At 49.1% G+C, this 14,287-nt stretch overlaps 1 pseudogene; it reads right to left on the reverse strand.

Moving 5' to 3' along the window:
* Nucleotides 1–39: 39 nt before the first annotated feature.
* LOC149333898 (uncharacterized) lies at nucleotides 40–4,931 on the reverse strand (annotated as a pseudogene).
* Nucleotides 4,932–14,287: the final 9,356 nt, after the last annotated feature.

Genomic DNA, 14,287 nt, shown 5'->3' on the forward strand with positions numbered 1-14,287 from the left:
TCAACTCTTGTGGTCTGCTAAGCAAGCCTCACGTTTTATTCAGGCCTTGAGCTGCTTCAACATAAAAGGCAACATTTTGTTGAAATAGAAGCTGTTCAGCACGGCTTCCATACTGCTCCATTCTTCTTCGCAGAAGCGCAACCTCTGGACAATCAGGAAGTGCGGCGCGAACACTAGAAAGTCTGCCCACCGAGTCTGGGTCATTCCACCTGGCCGAGCAGTTTAATATAGTGTTCATGGTTCTTCTTGAGTGTTGGCTGGCAGTTCTCGTCAAACTCGACTGAAAAGTCCTTAGACAGAACGTCTTTTTTTGTAGCATCCTTCAGAGAATGGGGGCACTTCTCTTCCATGGTACCCCACGGGAAGGGCTCACACGTATCAAAGGCAATGGCATCTGGTGATGCGCCCAGCCACGGTTTTGTGGCGTTCACAAACGTTCCACAGGTAATGATGTCATCAGGGTGGCCTGCAGCAATCATGATGTCCTTATATCGCAGGATTGCATCACTTTCATTTGCGATTCAGTATCTGAAAAAAAGGCGTATGTTAGGAATGTGATGTTTTTACGAGATGTATCTGTCAGTAGCAAATACACTTACCTGATAGCTCTCACACAGGAAAGGTCCTTCACAGGTGTTAGGTTAGTTAGTCCTTTCTTCGTCCACTTTTTGCGGCTAATGACTATGCCAAAGTGGTGCGCCGTCAACGGGCGGCCGTCAAACCAAGCCATACTGTTCCTTTGTTTTCTGGAGGCCCTCTCCAGTCGCTGGGTTTCAACAAGTGTAACAACTATAATAATAATAATAATAATAATCTCTTTATTTGTGTCGTAGGGTACACGGTCGACACTGGAGGCCGGCCGTAAAAGCTGTCACTATCCCCTAGAAGGTGCATAAAAACAATGGTTTAACTTGTGCTACACATATACGGCGTCCCGCAAACAACGTTATAGGCCACGTGTCTTAAGCAGCTTGTGGCTTGTTACAGATGTAAGTCTTTACTGAAATGAACTAAACATATGAGTGATGCCAATAGCTTAAGCACTGCCGCAGTAGCTCCATCCACTGGGTAAAGGACTTGCCAAGGTGTCAGGCCACTGAAGCACACAAAGGGTTCAGCTGTCTCCCACTGCTGCTGCTGCTTGCTTCTTAGGTTGCCCGACATTAGCACAGAAAACCCATGCGGTACAAGTCACTGTTGGTAGCTCAGCGGATAGCCTTTTATCCCCTTGCCATATCTGGTTTCAACTGCTTCACTGCAGTCGGCAGCTTGAAACACACTAGCAAAATGTTGCATTCCACTCGATGTATTCAAGGCATCAGCAAACAACTGTATGTCATCTTGCTGCTCTAGTGGCTCACTTGCAGCATGGCCGCTGTCTACCTTTGAGCTGCTGGGAACAGCTTGCCCGTCTTCTGCAACTTTTCGACAGTCAATTTCTTGGACGCTGGTTCCTCGTAGTGGATTTGTTCTCGGCATTCGCGATCTATGAGGCAGGTCAGTGTATGACATATGAGCTAGTGCATCAGAGAATCATTTTTCCTGAAGCAGCGCGACAATCCTTGGCACTGCTTGTAAATGGTTGCACACATACTTTCCAGCATCACATTCACATTGTACGCGAAGCACATCATGTTCCAAAGACAAGGCCACTGAAACTGCATAAGGTGGTCGAGGTGGATGTTTGGGCGAGTTGGTTGCTCATGATGAAAACCTGTAGCGCTCGAGACAAGGACACAACGAAGACGACAACACATGCGCTAACTTTCAACTGAATCATTCATTTCAGTTCAATTCAGTTGAAAGCTAGCGCGTGTGCTGAAGTCTTCGTTATTTCCTTATCTGGAGCGCTACAGTTTTTCATGCATAAGGCGGCTTCGTCTTCTTCTGACTTGTGTGGAAGCTGGCCTTCACGAATACTATGTTGTCACGGACATAAACACAAAAGTACTGGCATCAGCATTTGTGGCATGACTACTGCAGTCTCGTCCCCAAGAGTGTTTAAGGACAGAGGACAGCGTAGCAGGATGAAAGGAAAGAAGCGACACTGCACTTCGTAGCACTGTCCCTTCGCCGTCGTCTTTTCGGGTTGCTTTGCCCGTGTACTGCAATATATGCAATCCTGGCTTACTACCACCGTCTTACTTCATAATGAATGACAATCGGGGTGTTGCAGCGCTTTGCAATGATAGAAGTCTAGAGTCTTCGTAGTTAAAGGAATACTGGAAAGCCACTGTGCGCGGCGCGACCACAGCGAGTTTACGCGAAACGTCGCAGCATAAAGCTTAGGAGCACATGCACAAAATAGGACAGCACGAATACCAGCGCGCGAGAGAGGTCAGCACCCGATTGTAACTTGCGTTTTTTCTTGCACGTGTCTTTAATTCCATCTTTTGAAGCAGCGCGCACAAATAAAAATAAGCAAATCGGCTTAATCGGGCAGACCTACACGTCAACCCCGATGCGTAAAAAAGTGAGCAAAGCACATCGGGTGCCACTCCGCCTGCGCCTAATTAGTTCGGTTTAACAACATTTAAACGCCTAAGCGAAGTTCGGTTTCTTACATTACGCGGGAATAATTCGCAGACACAGATGACGTGACGACGTAGCTCTCGGTGACGAGCTTGTATGCTTTCCGCTGACGTTACGTGGTTGCTGTCGACTGGGGCACATATGTATCAATGTGTACACTCCGAAGCGGCGGCAACATAGTCAAGTCGCTTTCCCACAGATGAACTGGATACACGAAATCGCTCGGTTCCGTTCAAACAATCCCTCTGTGCCAACAGTGGCTCAGCAGTGAGCACGGCAGCAGCAAAATCGCAGCTCAGCAAGTGCTGCGTGCCCACACCAAAGGAACAACGATAACCAGGCTGCGGCGGAGAGGCGGCCAGGCGGCTTCCCATAGGATGGCGAACGTCTTCCCGGCGGGGTTTCGAACCGATACTGGAACCACAATTCACCGGCAGGTGACGTATTTTTGCAAGGGGTCTATTTCGACCGCCTGGGGATCTTTAACGTGGGGGCGGATTAGGGGGTATCTGTTACATCCAGCGTCTTCGCTTCGGCGGACGCGGTTGTTAAGACGCGCGTCTGTTCTTCAATTCTTTCCTCTCATATCTTTTAGCTCTCCTCTATCTGCACGTGGGAGCGGTTGCGGTGGTGGTGGTGGAAACATTTAGTGCCAAGCAACGCGGAGGGGCAAACCCTGCCTCCCTTACATGGCACGAGGCAAGCCTTACGGGACTGCGCTGATAGGGCAAAGGACAGCCCTCGGAGGGCGTCGGTAATTACCCGGCGGTGGTCAGCAGCAGCGGCGACGTGGTTGTGGATGGAGGGCGTGGAAAGGTAGGGCATGTGAGGAGCATGTGAACAGTCTGCCGGTTTCCCGCAGAGCCTACAGGAGAGGAACTGATCGGGGTAGCGTGCATGGAGAAGTATAGGGCGGGGAGCAGTACGGCTCTGGAGTCGGCGCCAGTGGGAGGCCTGGGTTAGGGTTAGGGAGCGAGCCGGCGGTGCGTAAACGCGCCGGATATCTGGGTAGTGGGTAAGGTTATCTCTGAAAGTAAGCAGACCCTCCTGGGATGGTGGAGGGGGGGGGGTGTCCCACTCCAGCCCGGAAAGTAAGACCTCGGGCGTGGGAGTGAACCTCCTCGTTACACGGGAGGCCTGCGTGTGCAGGAGTCCACATAAGGGCTACGGGCAGGTGGTGCGCCATTAGCGTAGATGCCGAGCCTCGATGTGTGATATCAGGCCTTTGACTAAATTGGATAGGGCGGTTTTCAGTCTGAGAGAATTTTGAGGAGAGGTGGAGATGAGAGCGAGCGCAACGGCTGCTTCCTCTGCAATTTCTGACGAGTCTGCGATGAAGGAGGTGGTGATGGTTATGCGAGTCATCTGGCATGATTGTCAGCGACGGCGAGAACCATGCGAGAGCCCGACGAGTATACTGCCGCGTCCACGTAGGCTACCTGGGAACTGCCGCCGTACAGCTTGTGTAGGCCTTTGACGCGGCCTGCCCTGCGTTCTCCGACGTGCTCGGGGTGCATGTTCTTAGGTTTGGGGTGGATGATAAGATGGGAGCATAGATCTAGAGGTAGGGGACCTCCTCTGTAGAATGGGCGATCGGGGCGATGCCTGGCTGACCGAGTAGAGTGCGTCCTGCCGCGGTACCGGACAGTCGAATCAGCTGTACTGTTAGGGTGGCTTCCGCCAGCTCTTCAAACGTGCTATGGATACCGAGGTTGCTGGGGGGTAGGCGGAGGGCGACCTTCGTGCAGCTCCTGAGTAGTGCGTCGATGCGGTCCCGCTCCTTCTGCTTAAGGCGGAGGTAGGGGAATGAGTACGCCGTGCGGCTCGTGATGTAGGCTTGGGTGAGGCGGAGAGTGTTCCGGTCTCGCCGACCTCAGCGCCGGTACGCACTGGATTATATGGATGACTTGCTGGGTTTCGGTCTGGAGAGCTTGGATAGTGTCGCCATGCGCGCCGCGGGAGTGGAGGACGAACCGCAGGATGCGAATCTTTGAGAATGCGGTGGTTCCTTAGCGCAAGTTAGATGGCAGGGTTGACGGGATATTGTGGCCTCGGGTGGTAAAGGAAGAGTACTGATTTCGATGGGGGCAGGCTAGGCCGCGCGCGCGAACGTACGAGTCGTTGATGTTAAGGGTCGGCTGTAGATTGTGTTCCATGTCGCCATCACTGTCTCGATTGGCCCAGACAGTGATGTCGGCAGCATAGAAGCTGAAATGTATGTCGGGAACTTGCGCGAGTTGGTAGGGGAGTTGGAGGATGGTTATGTTGAAGAGGAAAGGCGACAGCACAGCACCCTGACGCCTTCCTCGTGCTCCCAGTGAGACACCAAGGAGCTGGTGATCGCCCAAGGTGAGTGTGGCTGTGCGTTCGAAGAGGAAGTCGCGGACGTAATTGTACATCCGCGGGCCTAGGCCTAGGGCGTGAAGGCCTTCTAGCACGGGTGTTTGGATAACGTCGTTGAAAGCTTTTGGCAGGTTGACAGCGAGGGTAGCTTTGGTGTCCCTCGCGGGCGAGTCAAGGATGTGGTGTTTGAGTTGTAGAAAGACGTCCTGGGTGCATAACCCTGGGCGCTAACGAAACATGCACGAAGGCATGAGGCAGTTGTATTATAGATACCGGCTGAGCCGGGTGTGCAGAACGTGCTCTATGTGCTTGCCCACCCACGGCGTAAGGGTGATGGGACGAAGTTTAGCGGGGTGAAGTGGTTTGCCAGATATGGGAATAAAACTACTGAGGCGTCTCTCCACTGAGTTGGGAGGGCGCCGCGCAACCAGCATTCGTTGAAGTAGTCGGTTAGGGCTTTCACGGAGGAGGAATTGAGGTTGCGAAGTGCCTTGTTATGCACTCAGTCTGGACCAGGAGCTGAGGACGTGTTGAGGCACCGAAGTTCTGCCCTGACTTCCGCCTCTGTGATCGATCGGTCAAGGAGGTCGTTGGGGGACCCTGTGTAGTCAGGGTGGTCTGCGGAGAGATATGCGGGGAAGTAAAGATCACGAAGCTTCTCGAGGAGTTTCAGTAGGGGCTCTCGGATGTGTGTATAAGCTTTATGAGGTTGTGTTTCTAGTTGTCTTGGACTGAGTCGAATCAATGAGATGACGGAATAGGTTCCAAGTCTGGGGCAGGCTCATGTTGCCATCCGTCATTTACAGTGGGATTCCAAATTTTGGCAAGAGAGGGTCGCAGCATGAGTATCAATCTTCTAGTTGAACCGGGCGAACCGGCGTCTGAGTGTTCTATTTCAGCGCTGACGCCGCCACCTCCGCTCGAGACCCGCATTTCCCTACTAAAGGTGCAGGAAATGGAACTTCATCGCGTCTGCAGGGCAGTCCTCAGGAACGCGATGAGTCACGACGCGGATGTCACGCTTGATTTCGTCGACCCAAGTCGCAATGTCCGATATGGTGTCTAGAGTACGAGCTGCTCGGGAGGTGCGGAACGAGTCCCACTTCGTGATGGTAACACCACCATGGGGTATGCATGTTTAGCCTGCTTCTAGGAGCATCTCGACAATATAGTGATCCCTTCCCAGATTCTCCTGAGTGTTACACCACGCAGCGCGAGGAAGGCGGTGGATGATGGTGAGGTCGGGAGTAGTGTCAGCGGAGACGCTGTTCCCGATGCGAGTAAGGATGTTGGGGTCTGTGAGAAGGGAGAAGCCAGCCTTTTGAGCTGCGAGCCATACCCTGCGCCCCTTGGGGGTATCGGCTGTGCAGCCCCAGGCCGTGTGTGGGGCGTTGAAGTCCCCTAAAATTATGAGAGGCCATTTGTGTGCGACGCGCTTGGCGAGCGTGAATAGTCGGCCGAAGTCGTGCGGCAGGCACTTTGGGTGGATGCATGCGTTCATAGTGAAGAGACTGCTATCCCGAGTGCGCTGAGGCACGAGTTCAATGAGGAGATGACGTCTAAGGGGTATGGATGGTAGTGAGCGCACGGCGAACAAGTAATGCTACCCCAGGGGGTGTGTTAGAAATGGAGAGGATGGGCACGTAGCTGGGTAGGGTAAGGGGATTGGAGGGCTGTTGCACGGCGAGCACATCAGGGCGGTCTGCCCGAGCTAGGAACTGATGAACAAGTGCCCGCTTGGAACCAAAGCCTCGACAGTTCCTCTGCCAGGTGGTGAAGCTAGTGCATGGTCTCGCCATCACTAAAGGTGTCGTTTGCCATGCAGGAGTTACAGACGGTATGGAGCTGGGGCTTCTTTTTAGGGCCCGTGGTAGCACAAGCTGTCGCAGGAGGAGTCTGTTGCTCCCTAAAGGATTCGTCAAATTGGTGAGCGAATTCGCTCGCGGGCGTTGCTTTGGTCAGGCACCAGCTGCGTGCTCACAATAAGGGCCAAACCCCTACCTCGGCCCCAGCAGCACCGGACGATCCTACCTCTAATCTTGCACCACCACCTCTCCCTACTCGCGAAACATGAGCCAAGGAGCGTGCTGTAACAACCACTACCTCCCTGACCATGGCAGCGGTTGTGACTGAGCTCGATCCAGTCGGCATGCCTATGCAATGTCCTTTTCATCCTTGTTTCAGCTGCAGCATCGAAAACAGTGTGCTATGAGGGCACACAGCACATGGATGCCTTTTGCGTTCCGCCTCCATCGAAACGCCACCGCACTGGTCGGATTCGAACCCGGGTACTCCGGCTTTTTTCCTGCATCGAAACGCGACCGCCGCGTGGCATGAAAGTGGATATTGGTTTTGACAAAAAGAAATGACGAAGTAGCTGTCTCACACCTCGGTGGACACTCCAACAACACCTTAAGGGAAGGAATGAAACAGGGGGCGGAAAAAGAAAGACGTGCCCTAGTGGAGGCCTCCGGATAATTTCGACCATCTGAGGATGTTCAACGTGCGCTAAACGCATCAAACGCAGTGCATGAAAGTGAGCTCTGCATACAACGCCGGTGCATTTCGAGGCTTGATTTATGGCTTATGGGGGTTTCCTCAGAAACCGACTCAGCGTATGAGGGACGCCGTAGTGGAGGGCTCGTGAAATTTCGACCACCTAGGGTACTTTTACGTGCACTGACATCACACAGTACACGGGTCTCTGGAATTTTGCCTCGATAAGAATTCGACCCCCGCGGCCGCGATCAAACCTGCGCCTTTCGGGTGAGCAGCCGAGCACCATAACCACTCAGCCACCGGGGCGGCCCGCACTTTGTTGCGCTAAAGAGGACGCTTGTTGTTTTCGATAGGATTAGGGGCCGCACAGAGGAAAAGCTTGCGGCTGGGCATGGTAATGAAATAATACGGTTGAGTGCGGCTACCAGCATTGGTTGAATGCGAAAGCACTGACGGCTCTTCCATACTTGTCACCTCTCACACAACGAGATACAGCGCAGTTCGACTCTTACGCAAGGAACGCGCGCACTCGTCGGCATCGCCCGAAGCGGAGACGACGCGCACGAACTTCATAGAAGGTTCTTCCATCGCACCACCCAGCACGCCACCGCAATCTCCTCTGGCGTCACGGTCACCCCATTTCAATGGGATGGCACGTCGTCACGTGTTGCCATGACAACCACGTTTGTTCGCTGCCACCGCATTTACAGTCATTGTATCACTTGGCTCTAATTACCTATCTCTAATTACTCCACATCCACAAAAGCTTGCTGTCTGATGAACTAACTTTAATTATTCCCTTTTAAATCTACTTCAAACCTGCATTCCGCATGGTTGAGTATTTTTCCCGAAATTTTGACGTCCGCAGCTGCTCTGACGTCCACCCACTATCGCGACGTGCAACACTATTTCGACATCTAATTGACCTTTTCAACTATAATTAATTAACTAATTACTCCATATCAACAATGTTTAAACCAGTTAAACGGTGACGTTATTGTTAGATCGCTGTGTTATCGCATACCAGTGGTAGGAATGTGCACACTGAACGATTGCTCTTTTCGACTCTATGCACGCGAGGAGCCCGTGTTCACTATTTTTTCAGCTGCTGGCACCAAGGCACATTCCTTAAGACAAGGTTACTGTCTCGAGCCCTGTTGAAGCCATTGTCGTTTTCACGAAGATTCATTACAAAGCAATCTCTTGACTGCATGGCTTAACTCGAGGATAAATTTCATCAACACAAAGGCGCTATTGAAGACATATCGTATTTGAATTCCTAAAAAAAGGCTCAGGGTAAAAAAAAAAAAAAAATATCGTTTCTCGCTACGCTGCAGAAGACCACTGAAACATGAAAGGTATGCTGCAAATCGGCGGAGGCATTGTGTTTTTCAATTTAACCGTCTCTCGTGAACAGTTTGATCTTCTTTTTAGAAATTACGAGCATAACCAAGAGTTATCAACATTAATGTAGTGGACTATTTGATTCGGTTATAAGGCCTGTACACAGTGAAGCCGATGGCCCTGATCTACCAGAATTTTACAGACACCAAAGCTATGCAGAACCCTGCTTGACAAATTGTGAAAGGACGCAAGCAACACACCTAAAATTTGATGAACCCTTACGTAATGCGGAGCTAATGCACACTTTTCAGCTTCCAACTGGCGGTACATCGAAATATATTGGCATAAGGCGTAGCATAGATTTATTGCAAAAGCTTCTCACTTTTTTCGTATAGCGTAGCCGTGGCTTTGACCACGCTACGCAATAAGTATGAGGAGAAACAATAATGAATTTAACGACCGACGTGCGCAGTTACGATATAACCTTCAAAGGGCTAAAAAATTAACGCATCTAAGCGGCGTGCATGCCACTCATGAAGTACTCAAATTAGCAATCAAGTATTTAGACTATGCTCTTGCGCAAGTTATCGTTTTCCTTCAGTGCACGACTGCGCCGCTCTATGGGTCAAACTTCAGTGCTTCCCGATTTAGTGCCAAAGACTTTTTTTCCCATTGTGAGGAACCGGTCAACTCTTGTCTACAGGCTGGAGATATCATCCTCACGTTCTCAATGTGCGAATGACATTGCAATGGCAGGTAAATGTTCACTTTTGCGCTACGTAAAGAAACAACCACCTGCTACGTAATCTGGGTATTATGAACCACGCGACCTGATTATTTGTAGCTATGTGCTGAATTTGAGGGTGGGAGCCGAAAAAGCCTAATAATTTCGGTGCAGACTTTGTTTCGACTACAAAGTGAAGAAGAGTGTAGAGAAAGACGAACAGAGTTGGAGGCTCCGTGGAACACCAGAGAGAGATGAAACTTTCATTTAGCCAAAAGAGGAGCTTGCAGAGGCAGGGTGGTAGGTGTCCAGAGCGAAGGGTTCCGCTGGCGGCAGCTGGCTTGCGTACTGCTTGAATGATCCAGCCTTGCTGCTTCAGGTTGCCGCCGGCGCCTCCTAGTACTCGCCAGTACTGCTAACACTTGGTGTCGCTCGTCCTGGACTTCCCAATAGGTATGATACAGCGTGGGCTTGCTCCGCATCAGTTATAGTAACATGTGTAATTTTTACACCAATGTTGTTTAAGTTGCAAAGATAAGACAATGTGTTAATTTCTATTCTCCTCCAGTCAATGACGTTCGAGGAGGATAGTTTGTGTGGTAGCCATAAATGTCATAGTTCTAGCCTAAGGCCTTCTAGCCTCTCACCTTATGGTCCTATGTGGGGTCGGGCAGGCATGGGAGTCACCCGGCTTGTGATCGCTGTATCATTCACAACATCGTTCGTTTCTAAGCCTACATGTTCAGATGTTCATTTTTTCTGTATGTGGGAGAGTCTACATAGTACAGTGCTGTTTCTTCCGTAGTCCTAAAGTATTCCCTGAGACTTTGGAGTCCGTCACTCATGCGATTACATCCCTCGTTGGTTTTGAGTCATAACTGCGAAATCTATGGGCAGACCATCCGCTAACACAGGATGCTTGCCAGGGCTTGGACTAAGGCTTTCCTTCTACCCTTCTACCGCTCGTGACCTTCTCTTGCTTTTTTCGGGTTCTGGGATTTGCTGCACTTCTCTTTAGTGGCTGCTATAGCGCCAATCTTGAGATGATTTCCGTGCCTGCATGCGTTGTTGTTAGGCGTTATTTCTGACTTGCTAAAAACGCCTTCCTGAGCTCATCGAAGATGCTGTGTACCCCGAGCCGCCAGAGCCATCCAGTTTATGTGGTTGGTTGGAGGCTTCAGGCCGTTTGTATTCTCGTCTTAAGGTCGTGTCCATGACCTTTCAATCGACCGTAGGTAACCCTGCTTACGACTAGGACTAGACAAATGGTCTCTTCGCCCCTCATCTTTTCCATTGCCATGCCACCCTTCTAATCATTCTTGAAATTTAGTTGCCTGCCTTTTTGAGTCGTCATAGTATAATTCGCTCTCAAATGGTTTTTAATCACATCCTGAATTGCTAGAGTCTTTTTCATGGATTTTCTTGTCTCCCTGGCCGAGCTTTATTTTCCGTGGGGACATTATTTTTCTGTACTCCATGATAAGTTCCGAACAATTATTTTTTTCTGTATCGCCTGGTAAGTTCCGGTTCCTCCGGGGAGCACTGAATACCGTTGAATTAGGCGAGTTCTTCGACCAGGTCTATAACTTCTTGTAGAAGTCCTTCCTTCTACTCCAGTGATCGCTGCATAGAACATATCGTGATGTAATGCGCATGGAAGGTGAAGTAGATATCTTTGCGAGTTAATTGCTTTTTGCTATGTTTAGCATTGCTGTGTTGATTTGTATTGAAGAGTCTATGAAGCACAGTAAAGTGCCTTTGTTGGGCAAGGGTACCGTACGTTACCGAATCTCTTCATTTCGGATGATACACCGTAAAAAAATTTGCACCTTTAAACGTGCAGGACTCATGACTGTACTCTTTTCACATCCTTATTTTTTCTTATTTAAAAAAGGGTGCGCTGAGCACGTTAGCATATTTAATACACCCATGCACCCTTCAAAGGCGCACGGGTGCAAGGCTGTTTTATTTATTTATTTATTTATTTATTTATTTATTTATTTATTTATTTATTTATTTATTTATTTATTTATTTATTTATTTATTTATTTATTTATTTATTTATTTATTTATTTATTTATTTATTTATTTATTTATTTATTTATTTATTTATTTATTTATTTATTTATTTATTTATTTATTTATTTATTATACCGTCAGGGTACAAATGTACATTATAGAGGTGGGGCGGATGCAGAGGCATACACATTGTAGGCAAAAAGCTATTAGTAAAAATATACACAATCTCTGTAAAACCAGTACAGAAACAAAAGTAAGCACACAAAAAGAATTAAAAAGAACAAAGGTACAAAGAGTAAATTTTGAAATAGGGAACGGAGTTAATAAATACAGAAGAATATGAGAAAGAAAACAAATAAAAAACAAGGAATACAGTTCCTATTAACCAAACAGCCGTAATGGGAATATGAACGCCATCTATGAAAGCCAAGATGATAGCCAAGAGCTCCAGCTATGAATGGAAACTTTGTAATGCGGATATAAAGTTCTAAATTTCAGATATGCTTGTTCCTGATGCTGGTAGGTTATTCCAGTCATTGCTTGTCCGAAGAAGAAACGAGTATGAACATGCAAGCGTATTTGAGTGTGGAATGTGTACCTTTTTGCTGTGGTCACGGGTAGTTGAAATGTGTCACGGTGATTGAACCCAAAGATAGCGCAAGGTTGTGTTATGGTAGTATATTTTATGAAAGAGAGACAGGCGAGATAGCTTTCTTCGGGTCGATAAACGTTGTAGTTGTAAGTAGGTTTTGCATATTAGTAACACTAGCGGTCCTTTGGTAGTTGTTCAAAAATAAACCGGGCTGAGCGATTTTGTATTGCCTCAAGAGAATGTATGAGTATTACGTGACCGGGATCCCAGACAGACGACGCGTATTCAAGTTGCGGACGAATGCAAGTTGTGTACAATAATAATTTTAATGATGATGGTGCAAGGCGGAAAATACGGCGTATATATCCAAGGGTGCTACTATCTTTAGAAGTGACGTAATTGGCATGCAATTTCCACAATAGCATTGAGGACATTCTGAATTAATAAAGCATCTGAAGCATCAGTCAATTTACGGTATAAAATACAGTCTTCAGTAAAAAGAGAAATTTTGGAAGAAAAGTGAGAAGTTAAGTCATTTATGTAAATCAGGAATAAGAGAGGACCTAGAGCCGACCCTTGCGAAACGCCGGATTAAACTGGGGCCGACGGTGAGTTCACTTGATTAGTTGTTACAAACAGAACGCGAGATGTGAGGAAAGCATTAATCCAGTCAATTATGGCAGCGGCTGTGTTTAGGAAGCTTAGTTTATGAAGAAGTAGTGTATGGTTAACTTTGTCAAAAGCTTTGGAGAAATCGAGGAATATGCAATCAATTGAAGAACCACAGTCTAGATAGGCATGCAGATCATTAGTGAAAAAGACGAGCTGAGTTTCACAAGAGAAATTTTTACAGAATCTATGCTGCACACTGGAAAAAAAGTTATCTTCAAGAAAGTTAATTAGATGCGTGTATATTGTTACGTAGCCGTTGGGGCTCGTAACCGAAAGGCTTTAATGGTTGACGTGGACGGCACCGGAGAACAAACCAAGAGCACCCAGAGGAAGCCGGAACCGATCTTCTTCTTTCCCTCAGCGGTGCACGCGACTTGCGAAGAGCAGCCGCCTAGTGGCTGCTTGTGGAAACGTGGCATTACCCCCCTCCCTAAAAAAAAACATCGACCCGATGCATGCGCAAGAAAAGAAGGTAAGAAAAGCAGTTCAGAAAATGAACGGTCACAAGAAGCATGCGGTTATGGCGTGGCGGTAGGCTGCTAGCGGTGCTCGCGCGAAAAGTACGGCTTCATTCGCACGACGTGGACGACTTCGGGCTTCTGCTGGCGGCGATGAGAAGTAGAAGAGCCGTCTGGAAGAAGTTCGTATGTGACGTCACTGAGCTGACGGACCACTCTGTACGGACCGAAGTACTGCTTTAGCAGTTTCTCGGAAAGCCCTCGGCGTCGAATCGGAGTCCACACCCACACCATGTCGTCCGGTTCGAAGGTCACCACTCGGTGGCGGTGATTGTAACGCCGAGCGTCTCGGCCTTGCTGGTTCCGGATGCGCAGTCGCGCAAGCTGCCGTGCTTCTTCGGCGCGCTGAGTAAAGTCCTCGGTACCAGCTTCGGAGTCACGACCGTCATGGGGCAACATGGCCTCTAGCATGGTGGACACCTCGCGGCCATACAACAGAGAGAAGGGCGTCATGCGCGTTGTCTCTTGTTGTGCCGTATTGTACGCGAATGTGACGTACGGTAGGATGTCATCCCAAGACCGATGTTCAACGTCCACGTACATAGACAGCATGTCGGCGAGAGTTTTGTTGAGACGTTCGGTAAGGCCATTCGTCTGTGGATGGTAGGCGGTGGATTTACGGTGGGTAGTGCCACTCAGCTGCATGACGGATTCCAGCAGCTTGGCCGTGAAAGCTGTGCCTCGGTCCGTTATGACAACTGACGGGGCGCCGTGCCTGAGGACGATGCGCTCGATGAAAAATTTCGCTGCTTCGGCTGCCGTGCCTCGTTCGAGGGCCTTTGTTTCAGCATAGCGCGTGAGGTAATCGGTAGCGACTATTATCCACCGGTTGCCCGAGGAGGAAGTTGGAAAAGGGCCCAACAAGTCCATGCCAACCTGCTCGAATGGAAGTCTAGGCACTTGGACAGGCTGCAGTAAACCAGCTGGCCTTACAGACGGTATTTTCCGTCGCTGGCAATCGTGGCACGTTCGTACATAGTGGCGCACTGCCGCCGCAAGTTTGGGCCAGTAAAAACTCTTTTGAATGCGAGCCAAAGTTCGAGC

Source organism: Amblyomma mixtum, chromosome 8 (assembly GCF_055824585.1).
Source record: "Amblyomma mixtum isolate Tamu chromosome 8, ASM5582458v1, whole genome shotgun sequence".
In the NCBI taxonomy this organism is placed as follows: Eukaryota; Metazoa; Arthropoda; class Arachnida; order Ixodida; family Ixodidae; genus Amblyomma; species Amblyomma mixtum.